This window comes from Pseudorasbora parva, chromosome 14, assembly GCF_024679245.1.
Source record: "Pseudorasbora parva isolate DD20220531a chromosome 14, ASM2467924v1, whole genome shotgun sequence".
NCBI classification, from domain to species: Eukaryota; Metazoa; Chordata; class Actinopteri; order Cypriniformes; family Gobionidae; genus Pseudorasbora; species Pseudorasbora parva.
This window is the reverse complement of record NC_090185.1, coordinates 41,827,023-41,842,600: the sequence shown is the minus strand read 5'-3', so window position 1 is coordinate 41,842,600 and position 15,578 is coordinate 41,827,023. Positions and strand designations below refer to the sequence as shown.

Below are 15,578 nucleotides of genomic sequence, written 5' to 3'. Positions count from 1 at the left end.
GCCGGCCTACTCGACTAGCCCCACGCTCACCAAGACGCCGAGGCCAGCCCTCGCCTCCACCAGCGAGATGGCCAACTTCCTCCCCGGCGTCTTCTTCCAGCTCGGCTGTCCCGACGATCCCAGCCATCGGGAAGTCGACGGTGGCAGGCCTAAGGCAAGCGCTGGCAAGCTCTGAAGTGCAGTTTTTGTGGAAGCTAACGAAAGCAGAACTGTACAACCTCTATGTCAGCTTGCAGCCGGTCAGCCGCTCCAAAAAATCAACTCCCGCTCCCAAAACAGCCAACAGGCATAACCGAGCACGCAGGGCTCCGGAATCGCCTCCCTCGACACCTTCTCCTCGCCGCACAAGATCCAACTTGATTCAAACGACGAGCCGCAACAACAGGCCATCAGCAAGCCTAGGACGTGCCCCCGACTTCACGGCAGCAAGGCCCCACCCCCTTCCAAACGAGGGCCTACCTCACACCGTGGCTTCTCCCGCTGCAGCGGCACTGGTTGCTGGGTCCACCAGCCCACCTCCAGCCTCTCATTTTGTCCTCCTACAGCTACTAACCCTTTCTTGCAGTGGCCTCCAGCTCCCTATGCAGATGCTAGCACGAGCTCGCTAGCAGCTCAAGCGCAAGGTTACCATCAGTCCAAGCCACCTTTCGCTAACTCTTCTTCTTCCTTCCAGTTGCCTTCAGCATCAGCAAACACAATACCGCCCCTACCGACAGCGCAAGCATATAATCACCAAATGCATTCTTCTCTTCCTCATGCTCTCAATAACTTTTCTCTCCAAGCTCCAGAAACAGTCTAGGCTCTTCAATCTTGTAACCCCCTTCTGCAGACTAAATCCTCATTCTCTCTCCTCACAGCAACACAGATGCCCGTCCCAGCAAACGCTGTTGCCTCGGAGCCGCCTCCAGTAGCTCAAAACATCCGGGCACAGATTCTGGCAGGTGCGGACATTGATTTATCTTCCCTCCTCTCCATGTTTCCCGTGTCAAACACCAGTCGTCAATTGGATTGCGGGGATTTTTCAGTCACTCTAAAAAACCCCAACCCACACTCTTCCCGCTTACTTTCTTTCCCTGAATTTTCAATTGCTTTTTCCCGTTTCACAGACATTATTTGCTCAGTTTTCCCCCACAGGCGCCGCGAGCTGAATGATTATCTTGCAGTAATAGCGGAGCTCGCGCTGTCCTTCGTGGGAAGTCATTTTTATACTTATCACAAACTTTTTTCAGCGAAGTGTGCCGTCCGGCTCGCACAGTGTAATCAGTGCGCTTACTGGGGCTCTCTTGACACGGATCTCCACAGCAGGGTGTTCCTAGGCTGCAGGAATATCTCGTGCGCAGTTTGCAGGTCAGTGGCACATTCCACAACGTCATGCCCCCAGATTAACCCCCCCGCCCAGATACAACACAAACGAAATCAACCAGTTATGTGCCACGACCTGCAACCACCTCAGCGAATCAAGATTCTAAAAGAAATCCCCCTCGTTTTGCAGATAATCAAACATGCAACCATTTCAACATAGGGAAATGCCTCAGACAACATTGCAGATACCTGCACATCTGCAATTTCTGTGGTGGAGCACATGCTCGACATGTATGCCCAGTGTACAAATCTATCAATAAAAAATCAAAACCGTACTTATCGACTCCTGTGAAAATTTCTCGCCTCGCCGTTGAATTAGAGCACCACCCGGACGCCAATTTCAGAAATTATTTACTGACCGGGCTCGAACATGGCTTCATACCTGGTACCGAAAGCCTGCTTTCCCAGAACTTGATTTGTAAAAATCTACAATCTGCTCTCGCCGAAACCGGAGTCATAGATGACAAGATTAAAAAAGTCGACTCAGGATTCATGATTGGTCCTTTCGACGTTCCTCCTTTCCAAATTTTTCGTATTAGCCCCATTGGAGTAAAAAACGCCTTATAATCGATCTCTCAGCTCCGCATAATTCTCAGTTTCCTAGCATAAACAGCTTGATCTCTCGTGATGAATTTTCTCTCAAATACCACGACATAGAGCACGCGATCGAATTAATTAAAATCGCAGGACGAGGTGCTTGGCTCGCAAAAATCGACATCACTTCTGCTTTCAAAGTGATGCCCATTCATCCAGACTTCTGGCATCTATTCGGGGTTCGGTGGCATAAAAAATTCTATTTCGCGGTACGGCTAACATTTGGATGCAAAAGCAGCCCCAAGATTTTTGACATGCTATCAGAAGCCATCTGTTGGATCCTGTCGAACAATTATGGCATCCCTCACCTCATCCACCTGCTAGATGATTTTCTTATTATCTCGCCACCCGACGCAATCCCAGACGCACACATTCTCACCGTTCAAAAAGTTTTTTCCGAACTCTGAATCCCCATCGTGCAGGAAAAAAACCTGGGTCCTGCCACTTGCATCGAGTTTCTTGGCATTAATTTAGATTATGTAAATTTCCAAGCTTCAGTACCAAAAGAAAAAATCGATAGGATAATTCTCGTCAACTTTTTTAGAAAACTCCCACAGTTCCAAACGTGAATTCCTATCACTGCTAGGTCATCTAAACTTCGCAATGCGCATCATTCCGCAAGACCGCCCTTTCATCTCGCATCTCCTCTCACTTGCATCTTCAGTTCACACGCTGGAGGACCTAATTCAAATAAACACGGCTTGTCGCGACGAACTTAAGCTATGGATGACAATCCTAAACCAATGGAACGGCCTGTCTTTTTTCTATAACAATCTCGTTTCTTCCCCTGTTGACATCCAACTTTTCACAGATGCAGCCCCTTCAATCGGCTTTGGGGGATTTAATCAAGGACGCTGGTTTGCGTCTCCATGGCCACCGCAGCTGCAGGACATGCTGCAGTCCTCAGCACTGTACGAGCTTTACCCTCTCGTAGTCGCAGCTTTCCTGTGGGGGAAAGAATGGACGGATCGTAGCATATTAGTGCATTGTGACAATGAAGCAACAGTCCAGTGCATTAACAAAGGCCGCTCTCATTCACCTGCTCTTATGCCTTTTCTAAGACGTCTCACCTGGATCTCAGCTTGCGATCAATTTATCATTACTGCAAAACATGTCCCAGGGTCTGAAAACTTGATTGCTGATTCTCTGTCTTGTTTTTTGTTTCAGAAATTCAGGACATTGGCTCCAGAAGCGGATCTTTTCCCAACTCCAGTTCCTCATTATTCAGAACTGATATTTCCATAAACCACCCACTAAAACCCCTTCTCGATGCATTGTTCAACAGTATCCTTCAAGCAGTTTCCCCCAGAACAATCCAATCCTATGTGACAACTTGGAGATGTTTCAAGTCTTTCCACTCCTCGTATAGCTTACGGTTCCCCGATTTTTCTCTCCTCTCAATCACCTCTTTTGTCTCCTATCTCAATAATATTAAGACCTTACAAGTGGGGTCCATCAAAGGCTACCTGAGCGGTATTCAATTCTTCCACAAATTAATTTATGGCACTCCATCTCCAGAGATAAATAACTCCCAAACCTCCCTATTGATCAAAGGTATTCAGCGATCCCAGCCCACTCGCCCTGACAGTAGACAACCCATAACACTAGATATACTCACAAAATGCATTCACACCCTTCGTACAAACTACCAGCCCCCTAATATAGCCCGCACACTCGATACCATGTTCATCTTAGCTTTCTTCGGCTTCCTCAGATGCTCAGAAATCACAATTACCTCCAAATTCGACCCTAAAGCCCACCCCACCATCTCAGACCTTTCAGTTCTCGATGGTGAAACCATATCATACCGAATCAAACAAAGCAAGACAGACCAAGCTAAAAAAGGCCATCTAATCTACATTTTCAACATCTCCTCCCCAATTCAACCCTTCCAAACTGTCCTCGCATACCTCCAAATGAGGAAGTTTCAGGCCAAATCTCTTTCTGAACCTCCTTTCATAGACGCCTCTAACAAACCCATTACACGCTTCTGGTTCCAAAAACAGCTCAAATCTGTTCTCCAGCTATAAGGCACTTCAGCGCAAAACTTCTCAAGCCACTCCTTCCGCATAGGGGCAGCAACAACAGCAGCGCAAAAAGGCCTCTCCCAGCAGCAGATCCAAGCTCTCGGCAGATGGTCTTCTCAAGCTTTCCAAAGCTACATCAGGACCGACCGGTATCACATCAAGAGAGCTCACCAAACCCTTATAAATTAACAACCCTCATTGAAAGGAAAAAAAAAGAAAAAAAAAACCTTTATATTCTCTTTTTCCATCCAGCGAAGCTCACCCATCCAATACAGCGAGTTCGATCTCCTGTTGAATTTTGCAAGAGCTCTCCTGGACAATGGCTAACGCCCCCTTTTTTTCCCTCTCCTCCTTCGTCTGGCGAGGCTCACTCATCCAGCGCCTTAAGCTTGCTCTCCCGTCGGATGCTGTATAACCCTCTAGGCCAGCACTCTTCCCTCTCTTTCTCTGACCGGTAAAGGATTCACTTTCCGATGCCTTGAGAATTGTTCTCCCATCGGATGCCGTGAGAGCCCTCTAGGTTGCTGTCAATCTTTTTCTTTTTCCATCCAGCGAGGCTCGCTCATCCGATACAGTGAGTCTTGATCGCCCTTTGGACACCACAGAGCTCTCCAGATCTATGTCTATCTCTTTTCTTTTCATCGTCCACCAAGGCTTACCCAATACCGTGAGTATTGATCTCCTCTCGGATGCTTGCAAAACCTCTCCTGGACGATCATTTAAGCTTTACCTTCCACCCGTCTGCCAGCGAAGCTTACCCATCAGATACAGCGAGTATTGACCTCCCATCAGATGTCAGCAAGAGCTTCCTGGCCAGGTGTTCCACATCTCCTCCACCGTACCGTTGGCCGATAGGACCCACTCCTCTCTTCCTGGCAGAGGCTGGGTGGGCCCCCTCGGTCAGTCGTTTCTTTTAATTGCGTCGTCCCGTCTTTCGGTCGGTAGGACTCACCCACCTGACATCACGAGTATTGATCTCCTCTCAGATGAGGGCTGAGCCTTCCCGATCGGCCGTCCCAAACAGCGCGCCCCCCTGTCCACCAGCCGGGACGCTCCCGGCTGAGCTGGAAGGACTAAATCATGTGCTCCCCTTTTCGACCGGTAGGGTTTTTTCCATCTGATACAGTGAGCATTGGCCTCCCATCAGATGTTGAAAAAAGCCTTACCAGCCGGTCACCCTAAATTCTGACCGCTCCATTTACCAGCCAGTAGGGCCCGTCCCGCCAGGCGCTGTGAACTCCAGCCAGAGGCAACACGGGTCCTCCCGGCCCGCTAGTTCCAAACCACTCTGCTTCTCGGTCATTGGCTGGTTGGGTTCTTCCATCCGATACAGTGAGCATTGGCCTCCCATCGGATGTTGAAAGAGCCCTCCCGGCCCGGCGTTCAAAACCATCTTGCTTCCCAGTTACTGGCTGGTAGGGTTTTTCCATCTGATACAGCGAGCATTGGCCTCCCATCAGATGTTGAAAGAGCCCTCCCGGCCAGGTGTTCAAAACCATCCTGCTTCTCAGCTATCGGCTGGTAGGGTTTTTCCATCTGATACAGTAAGCATTGGCCTCCCATCGGATGTTGAAAGAGCCCTCCCAGCCAGGTGTTCAAAACCATCTTGCTTCCCAGTTACTGGCTGGTAGGGGTTTTCCATCTGATACAGTGAGCATTGGCCTCCCATCGAATTTTGAAAGAGCCCTCCCGGCCAGGTGTTCTAAACTAAGAATGCTTCCAAATTTTCAGCCAGTAGGCTTGTCCGCCGATGCCATGAGCGGCTCCCATCAAAGGCAACACGGGCCCTCCTGGCTTGGTAACCAGACAGCCCACCATTTCTATGCGTATTTGGGGGGTCTCGGTGGCTGTCCTTGTCTCTTTGCTTTTTGGGGGGATACTCTGGGTTCGGGCAAATTTTCCGAGCCCGAAGCCCTCCCCGGACAGCATGCCAAATACGCATAATCTTTACTCTATTTAATTGATAATATAATAATAATAATAATAATAATAATAATAATAATATTTTATTTGTAAAGCCCTTTTCATAGTTAAAAACAATCCCAAAGTGCTACACATAAAAAAAAAAAAAATTATTTGTGAAAAAGTAAAAAATGCTTGTTTAAAAAAGGTTTTTAGTTCTTTCTTAAAAGAGTCTATGGCTTGAGGAGCCCTTAGGTTTTCTGGAAGGGAATTCCAAAGACGTGGTGCGGCTGAGCAGAAGGCTCGATTCCCCCATAGTGCGGAGCTTAGTTGTGAATGGTTGAAGAAGGGCTTTATTTCCAGAACGGAGGTTGCGTGAAGAGTTTTGTGTTGCGACGAGTAGTTCCTTTAAGTAGGGGGGTGCGTTTCCGTGGATGCATTGATGGGTAAGTAAGATGATTTTATAATTAATCCTGTATGAAACAGGGAGCCAGTGGAGCGAGTGAAGGATGGGTGTGATATGGTCATATTTTCTTATCCTCATTAGGATCCTGGCAGCACTGTTCTGAATGTATTGTAATTTTTGTAGACTTTTGCCAGGAATCCCAAAAAAGAGAGTGTTGCTGTAGTCCAGTCTGGATGATCTAAAAGCATGGACAAGTTTTTCAGCATCTGACAGACCAAGTGTGGGATGGAGTTTAGCAATGTTCCTGAGATGATAGAAGGAGACCTTACACAGATGTTGTATGTGGGCTTCAAATGTGAGTTGAGCATCAAATCTTACTCCCAGGTTAGTGACTGTCGATGAAATTGGAATGTAATTGATGTAGGTGTGAACTCGTGAATTGAAGTTTCACAAACTAATTTCGGGAGAAGCACGCACAGACAATTAAATCTAACTAAACACAGGTGGAGCAGGCTCAGATAATTAACCCAATTGGAACACAAGAGGAGCACATTAAACTAATCAGTTAATCAATGATAGGACGTGTATATAGACAGCCGATTTACCTTCCTGTCATTGAAATTTTCCGAGCCCGGAGCCCTCCCCGGACAGCACGCCCAATACGCATAATCTTTACTCTATTTAATTGATGTAAGTGTGAACTCGTGAATCAGTTATCACTTTTGTGTCATGATAAAGACTTTAACTATATTGGTCAAACCAAGATTTTTGCTAAGTTGTTTGCAGATGTCAAAGAACTTGAAAAGCATGGATTTGTGGCATCTTCAGGTGACAGTACGTGCAACAATAGTGGCTATTATCGGTGATAATTTGGGGTCCCACTATATTGGTGGTTACTCACAGAACTTCAGTACTGCCAAGCATTGCTGTAGGTATTGCTTGGTATCTCGCAGTGAACTTCAGAATTGTGTGTAGACTTTCCCATTCGCACAGTTGAGTCCTATAAGGCGGTAGGGGAAACTCTAAGGACGACCGAAGTGTTGTACATGGGTTGAAGTTTGACTCTATTTTCAACTCTCTCAAATATTTTCATTTTGCTAAGCCTGGCCTTCCCCCATGCCTTGGCCACGATTTGTTTTCTTATACACAGCTGAACAGGAGACTTGCACAATTCAAATATCTGGATTCTGATGCTGGTTCTGCCCCCTCTTAGATATGTGAAAAAGGCAGAAAATTTGGTGGTCAAGCAGCTGAGAACTGTTGTCTCCTCAGATTTCTTCACGTCATAATTGGAGACAGACTAGAGTCACAAGACCCTGTATGGCAACTGACTGTTAAGTTGAAAGAACTGGTTGAGCTAGTATGTGCTCCCAAGATTACCACTGCACAGATTGTATATCTCAATGTCTTAATACCAGAATATCTGGAAACAAGAAAGGAGCTGTTCCTGGTGAAAATTTGAAACCAAAACATCATTACATGCTTCACTATACATCACTCATTTTAAGTCTTGGACCTTTAATTTGTTTATGGTCATTGAGATTTGAAAGCAAACATTCCTACTTCAAAAGAAATGTGAGAAGAACGGAGAACTTCAAAAATGTATGCAACACATTGTCACACAACCATCAACTTCTTCAAGCATATCTTTACTCACGGTACTTTTTTTCAGCAAAGCTTAAAAGTGTTGACTTGGCCAACATACTCTCCTCATTTGTACATTGATGCTGTGTGCAAAGCTGTTAAGACAAGCTTGCTTAATGAACCAGACTTTGTTTCAACACGGGTAGAATACAAGGGTACCCTGTACAGGAAAGGAAACTTAATTTGCCTTAAATGTGAAGAGGAGTATTCTATTTTACAGTTTGGACAGATTGAGCTGATGTTTGTGAAAGATGATGAGATGACTTTCCTTGTGACTCCCTGCCCCTCATTGTATTCCCTTACGAAACAAAAATATATTGCAGTATATTGGAAAATATCATGTAATACATTAGGCAATATATTCACATATATTGGATTTAATATTTATATTCTCCAATATATTGCAATATATGAAAGCGGCAATCATTTGTATATTTTGCAATATATTACAGGAATATATAATATATTGTATAATACCATCAATATGTTATTCCATGTATTTAAAATATAAATTACAATATATTTCAAGTAATATTTTGGAAAATATATGTTCCTTTCATAAGGGTTTGCATGATTATGGACTTTATGAGATTTTGCCTGTGACAAAGGAATTCATTTGGTAAATGCTGAGGAATGTCTGGATTATTATCCCTTAAATGAGTACAGTTTTATGGGACTGAAGGTCATTACTCTGAAGCACCGTTGTTCATCTGTAAAAAGGATAAACTGTCCTCTCCCAACAGAAATGGATGCATTGTTGACTTTTATTAAGAATGTGTTCCAAAACCCTATAACTTCAAAGCTAGCCAGAGGGTTTGAACAGCCTAGGTGTGGAGACCATAGATGACCTACAGTTTTTGAAAGATGATGACCTAGGTGGCTTTCTGAGACTGATTGAAGCAAGAAAACTAATAGCCCAAATCCCAAGTAAGTTTTCAAATCAATGGTTATACACTAGTCAACATTTGAAGCGGATCAAAAAGTTCATGAAGTTCACAAGAACAGGTATTGTACTATTATGAAAGGTTTGATCCACTTTAAATGTTGACTTGTGTACATACATTTAGATGCATACAATTAGATGAACTGGAAAAACAACACCCCAGTCTCTTTCATTCTGTATTTTGTTAGCTGTACTCTTTACTTGTATTGCACATGTCAATGTGTTTCTTGTTTCTGCAGTATGGTTTTTAATGCAGTTTTTTGTTTATGCCATGTAGATATTGCTTCCACTCTGCAAAACACTGCCAATGATTTGTCTGCTGAATACACTTCTGATGCATCAGGTTCACCTGCTCCTGGATGCTCAAATATCACCATCCAGGTCTTCAAGTGGAAGATGAACACTTTTCATGCAGCTTTAATGTTTTGGCAAAATTGCCTATTCTTAAGCTGCAGATTTATAGTGTAGTAACGGACAAACAGAGACGGCATGGGTCTTTGTGGGTTGTTCATGTACCCCGTGCCATCACAGTTTGATTTGTACCATCAAACTACACTAGTCGAAATTTTAAGAGGATCAAAACCTTTCATAATAGTTGTCTTGTACATTTAACTTTTCCGGCCTCTTATTGCTACCTGCCTCAACTTTTGTGGAATGTGTAGCTCTCATGAAATCCAAAATGAGCCAATATTTAGCATGACATTTCAAAATGTCTCACTTTCAACATTTGATATGTTATCTATATTCTATTGTGAATAAAATATAAGTTTATGAGATTTGTAAATTAGTCAATTTCTTTTTTACTCACAATTTCAACAGTGTCCCAACTTTTTTGGAATCGGGATTGTACATACATTGCTCTGTGAACTGTACCTGTGGCACAATTTGTTTGCCAGGCATGCTAAAGGCTGGGCATGCTCACATTACAAATTCTCTGTATATTAATTACAAAAATTGACAAATTATATGTTTTGCTTTCAAAATGTTTGTTGATTGTTTAATGTTGTATCAGCGTTTTAAAATGCCAGCAAGTTTGATGGAAAAGTTGCAAAATGGCGAAAGGCCAAGTTGCTCTGAGAGAAGACAGTTGGTCTGCATTGTTGCTTCTGAGATCCTGGAAGTCAGCAAATGTCCAGCAAAAAAACATGTATCACAAATAGCCCGACAAATGGTGATTGCATACCCAAAGTCTTTCACACATGAGATTAATTCCCAGGTTGTAGGAAGTGGATATGATTCTCTCCTTAAACAACTGGTGTGCAGAATTAACAATTTTAAAAGAGCAAAAGCTATTAGTACACCACTTTGTGATACTCCAGAAGTATCAACAAAGAAATGAAAATTGTTATATGGTTGTATAAATTCTGATCCACAACTGCTAGTTGGAGAAACATCGGAATTGCAGCAGGAAAAGAAAGAGAAGTTGCTAGTAATGTTTCAAAATAATGAAAGTGATATAAAGACAATCTATGACTTCTACTTACACCTCTCAAAGAAACCGCATCCAATCTGGAAAGGAAACCAAAGATTTACTTGATGAGTGGCCATATCATTTTCAGCCAACAGGAATGAAAGCACACTTTAAAGAGCTCACTGGCATTGACATAAACAACAGCTTTGAAGAATCTGCTTCCAGTAAGTTCAGAAGAATATTGGAGTACTTTCAATTTCAGTGCACAGAAAGAGCAAGCAGAGCAGGGAGAATCCTCACAAAGTATAGAGCTGGAGGGGGCATGTTTGTGGGGCAGTGATGTTGCTGCTAACCCATTTCAAAAATGACCAAGACCACTTTCTTGTCATCCCAGCCAACACACCCATGTGGGGCCCAAAGGGGTTGCACATGGGCTGATATCTGGGGCCCACCTGGGCTAACCAACTGGGACCCAGCTAATTTTGTCCCCAGTTTCCATGGAGGCCACACATGGGCCACATGGGTAACCCAGGTCGAACCCATTTGGAGACTACATGGGTTACCCCAGATGGGTTGATGACGGGACCCATATAGGTGTTATGTAGGGCTCTTATGGGCCACAATAGGTATACATATATATGGGCTACCATATTTTCTGTTTGGGTTATCTTATAGTAAACATTACATGTAATCCACTAACTACACTAAAATGTTAAAGGCATTCAATGAACCGAAACCAGTTGTTCATGCTTTAAGCTTGGAACATACTCTGTAAGAACAAAGAAATTAGTTTGTTTTCTCGAGATGGCCAGACTAAACTTTGTTCTTGTCCTTGCTAGTATATTCCATACTTCACGAGAAAAGCAGGTGTCGATCATCTGCGTTTCTCCACATTAACCACGCCCACTATAAATGTATGACCAATCACACAATAGTTCTCAGACACCCACAAGAAAAAATTTCTGCTCAGGCGATGTGTCGACTCCCCTGTCAGTCTTAGCTCTCCCAATGGCCCTTTGAAAAAGACCAAACAAATTAATCAACCATAGACCTTTTTCACAAAAAACGGAAATACTTTGCCTTGGCAAAGTGTCTGCTACAGACATAAGTGCTGCCTTTTCTCACAGAGAAATTCGGCCCTTCTTCTCTTCTAACAGCATGAATCCACACATTTCTCGTTGCTTGATCAGACGGAAATGAGTAAAAAGACAGGTATGGTTGTTTTTGGGTACAACACGAACAACCCGGGACACAACAAAAACTCCTGTTTTTTGACTCACTCATCTTTGCATTTCCCGCTAGCTACTACTACGGTAACAGGAAGTGTCTTTGCACATCCTTAACTAACTTCTGGTTATAAATGCGGAAGTGTGAAAAAGGTCTATTGTGTAACTCTTTTTTATTCCCTTTTTCACAGTTAAAGCCTTTTTGTACCCCACATCAAGTTCATCTAGATAAAATGCTCAGCAGGGTCAGACAAAAACTGATGGCGAAGAAACAACACACACTGACTGCCAAATAATTTAGAATTAAGGTGAAAAATTAAGTGTGAAAACCATCAGAAACCCTTTAGTCTCCAGCACCACAATTTTTCAGAACTGCAAAGTCCAAGGTGTTAGGATCTCAGAGACTTCAGTTAAAGAATCCTAAAATCACAAGCAGAAATGTTGTAAAATACATGGTTATGGTTTCAAACCTGCCTTGGAGTACCACCAGCCCTGTAAATGTATATTTGACACACCCATTTCAGGTTTTGCAGTCTCTACTAATGAGCTCATGAGTTGAATCAGGTGTGATAAATGAGGGAGACATACAAAATAATTAATTTTAAAGTGAGGATCCTGGTGTAACCCTCTAATAAGGACTCAGTATTTCCAAATTATTATACAAAAAATTATTTGGAACAGTACTCTAAAGCAGTGGTTTTCAAACCTGTCCTGGAGGCACCCCAGCCCTGCACATTTTGTATGTCTCCCTTATCAGACACACCAATTTAGTTCTTGCAGTCTCTACTAACAAGCTGAGGAGTTCAATCAGGTGTGATAATTGAGGGAGACACAAAATGTTCAGGGTTGGTGTGCCTCCAGGACAGGTTTGAAAACCACTGCTCTAAAGGGTTAGGGTTATCTTTTGTGCATTTGTTTTTTGAATAAGCACTAAATAAAAAAGGGAAAAAAGCACATGCAGCTGAGTGAGGAGATGGATAAAGCTCCTCAGATCTCATTTCTCAGTGGAAACTAGTTGTTCTGTGACAAAATAAACATTTATTAAAGATCTATGGAAAATGAAACATTTACGAATGGAAACATTTCACTCCATGTGCACACTTTTTAAATAAAAACTAAAATGGCCCCTGTATGGCACTGTTCTGTAATCACAACTTTTTCCCCCTTTTTTCTCTGCTCTTGCAATTTTACCAAATATGAGACGGGCATCAATTGTGCTGGCATTTTAAGACTTTGATTAGATTGAAGTCACATTGTGTTTAAGTGTCAAAATAACACACAAATAACACATTTGAAATACTTTTGTATTGTCTACCCATGTAATCAACCTTTGGAATTGACTGTGTTTGCACTTGCCTTGACTGTGAATGAGTTAGACCACTGCGTAGCCCATTTGCAAACAATATTTGCATTAATTGTCGTCAAATATATTATTTGTCCCGAGGTTTTTCGCATGAGTGAATAAATACGCACATTAGCTGCTTATATTTGAGTTCCTCAGTGGTCTAATAGTAGACTTTTAGTAAATAGTCTCAAATGTTCAGAGTTTTAATCCGCTCATATAGTTTTCTTCATTAAATGTTCATCAATGATTGTATTAGATTCTCTGCCCGATGCCCGAGCCCGAACCGACCTGCTGGCCGGGTCGGGCTGAGATTTCCCTGCACTATCCTCGGGTCGGGTAGGGCCGGGCCCGTGATTAAGCGCTTGTTTTTTTAATCATTAGCCTACTTTACTAGTCTAATTGGGTGGGCAGAAAGCTATGCTATAATCAGAAATTATATATACATATTTAGCAAAGTAAGAACTAATACAACAACTAAGAAACAAATGTGTAGGCTACAAAGTTGCACAAGTCAGGATTAGTGTAAAAATGCGCGTTAAACTCACAGCTCGAGCAGTGATGGAGCGCAGCATTATAAACAGAAACGCTCTGTGTCAAGAGCTGCTCGCGTGAACACTGCACTTTGCTTAATTAAATATCTTCGAATCGTTTCGTTTAAAAGTGGACATTTCAAGCTTTCTATACGCATATTTCTCATGTCTGTGAGGCAAGTAGCTGCTGAGTTTGGGTTTATTTATGAGACACGCGCTCCAGTTCATGAGGAATGAAAGCGATCACTCCCACGACTTCACCTCACCATTATAGTCTGCTATTTGCTTTTTATTTATTAAATCCAGGCAATTGGCCTAAGAAACCTTTTTTAAAATTAAGATACAATTTAAACAAAATGAAATAAATGCTTTCTACAAAACAAAACTTAATATAAAACTAAATATAACCACCAAAATCATTTCTGACCCACTCGCAGCTTTTCACTCATAATAATCAGATGAAATATGTAAAATTTATATTATAATATTTAAACATAAATATGAAGGAAAAAACACATTGTTTAATGGCAACAACAAAGTAAGCTACAGATAAATGTCTGAGCTGGATTTGAGCAGACATCAGTTTACCGGTGAGCGGATCATGAGCGCGCACCTGCGGATTAATGAGCGGAGTCAAGTCAACTTTATTTATAGCCTATAGTGCTTTTACAATGATGATTGTTTCAAAGCAGCTTCAAAGTGTTAAACATGAAAATATTGCAACAAAATTTTATTCGGCTGTACAGTCGCTGTGGAGAAAACTGAAAACTAAATGTAGTTTAATCATGAGCCTCACCAGTCCGCGTCGCTGCGCTTTGCTCATTACAGGCTCGTTCTCGTCAAAACGCCCACGTATTGAACAATGGTCGGGTTTAAATCGGGCTCGGGCTCATAATTACAGTTAATGTGTCGGGCCGGGCCGGGCTCGGACACAACGTGCACGAGCTCGGGTAGGGTCGGGCTTGATTTTTTGAGCCCGATCTAACCTCTAGCACACGGCACACGCAGCGCGGCTCTGTGGTTTACAGAGCAACGTGCGGGCCACACTAACACTAAACTTTGATATCAAGTTGGGGGCCACAAAATATCATTGTGGCCCGCGGGCCGGGATTTTGAGACCCCTGGCGTAGCCCAGTTTCAACCCATGTGCTAATATTCCATTAGTTAACCATCTAGGTCCCATATGGGGAGCCCTGCTGGGTTTGCCCATGTGGGACCTACTAAGTTCACCCAGGTGGGCCCCAGAAAAGATGTCAATTTTGAGCCCATGTCCACTCTGTACCCATGTAGCCCATGTTTAACCCACGTGGGCCACACATACACGTGTTGGCTGGGATGGTAGAAGACACCTCTGTTCCAAGTGATCCCAGCCAGCAATAACATGTAGTGCCCAGATGGGTTAAGTACAGGTTCCATGGTTACTGTGTGGGCATGGGATTTTGGCTGGGTGAAATCAGCGGGTCTTATGTAGGTTTTGTAGTATGATTCCCAAATAGGAAGCCCATATGAGCTGATTACATGGGCCCCATAAGGGACATGCGTGGGCCAATTGGGCATGGGTTTGAACTGAGAACACGTATATGGGTCCTTCATGGTTTATTTATGGGCCGAGTGGGCATGGGTTTGATCTGGGAACACATATATGGGTCCTGCATAGAATTTTTATGTGGCCATGTGGCCACACGACCAAGACAGCTCAGGCGGCACTCCCAAATTCATGACGTAAAAACTTTGTAATTCATAACAGAGGGCTTAACTTACATCAGGCTGATCATCAGGCCAAGGAAGAACTCTGATCAGAACTCAGGCCCACAGAAAATGGGAACCACAGCCACTGGACGCAGCTGCTATTTTGTTGCTACGTATCCTAATATAGAAAATAAACACAAAAACAAACAGAACAGAAAACACACTATGATTGCGTCTCCACCCAAACACAGATATCCTGCCGACTACGCCAAAAATGTGGCATTCCTAAGGGGAGAGTTATAGATTTAATTTAGCGACTACGCCACCCAGGAAATTCGCCAGGGACGATACCAAGTAAATTCTCATTTGTTAAGACACCACTGGTTTCGTTATCTATATGGGTGAAGAGACGTAAGTCGCATGTATGAAAAATTACCACATTATTGCATCAATATTGAATAAATGACAACTTCAGAGCAGGAGTCGCCAATCTGCATCC

General features: G+C 43.2%; 1 pseudogene; it reads left to right on the top strand.

Moving 5' to 3' along the window:
* Positions 1 to 3,113: 3,113 nt before the first annotated feature.
* LOC137039793 (uncharacterized) lies at positions 3,114 to 4,310 on the top strand (annotated as a pseudogene).
* Positions 4,311 to 15,578: the final 11,268 nt, after the last annotated feature.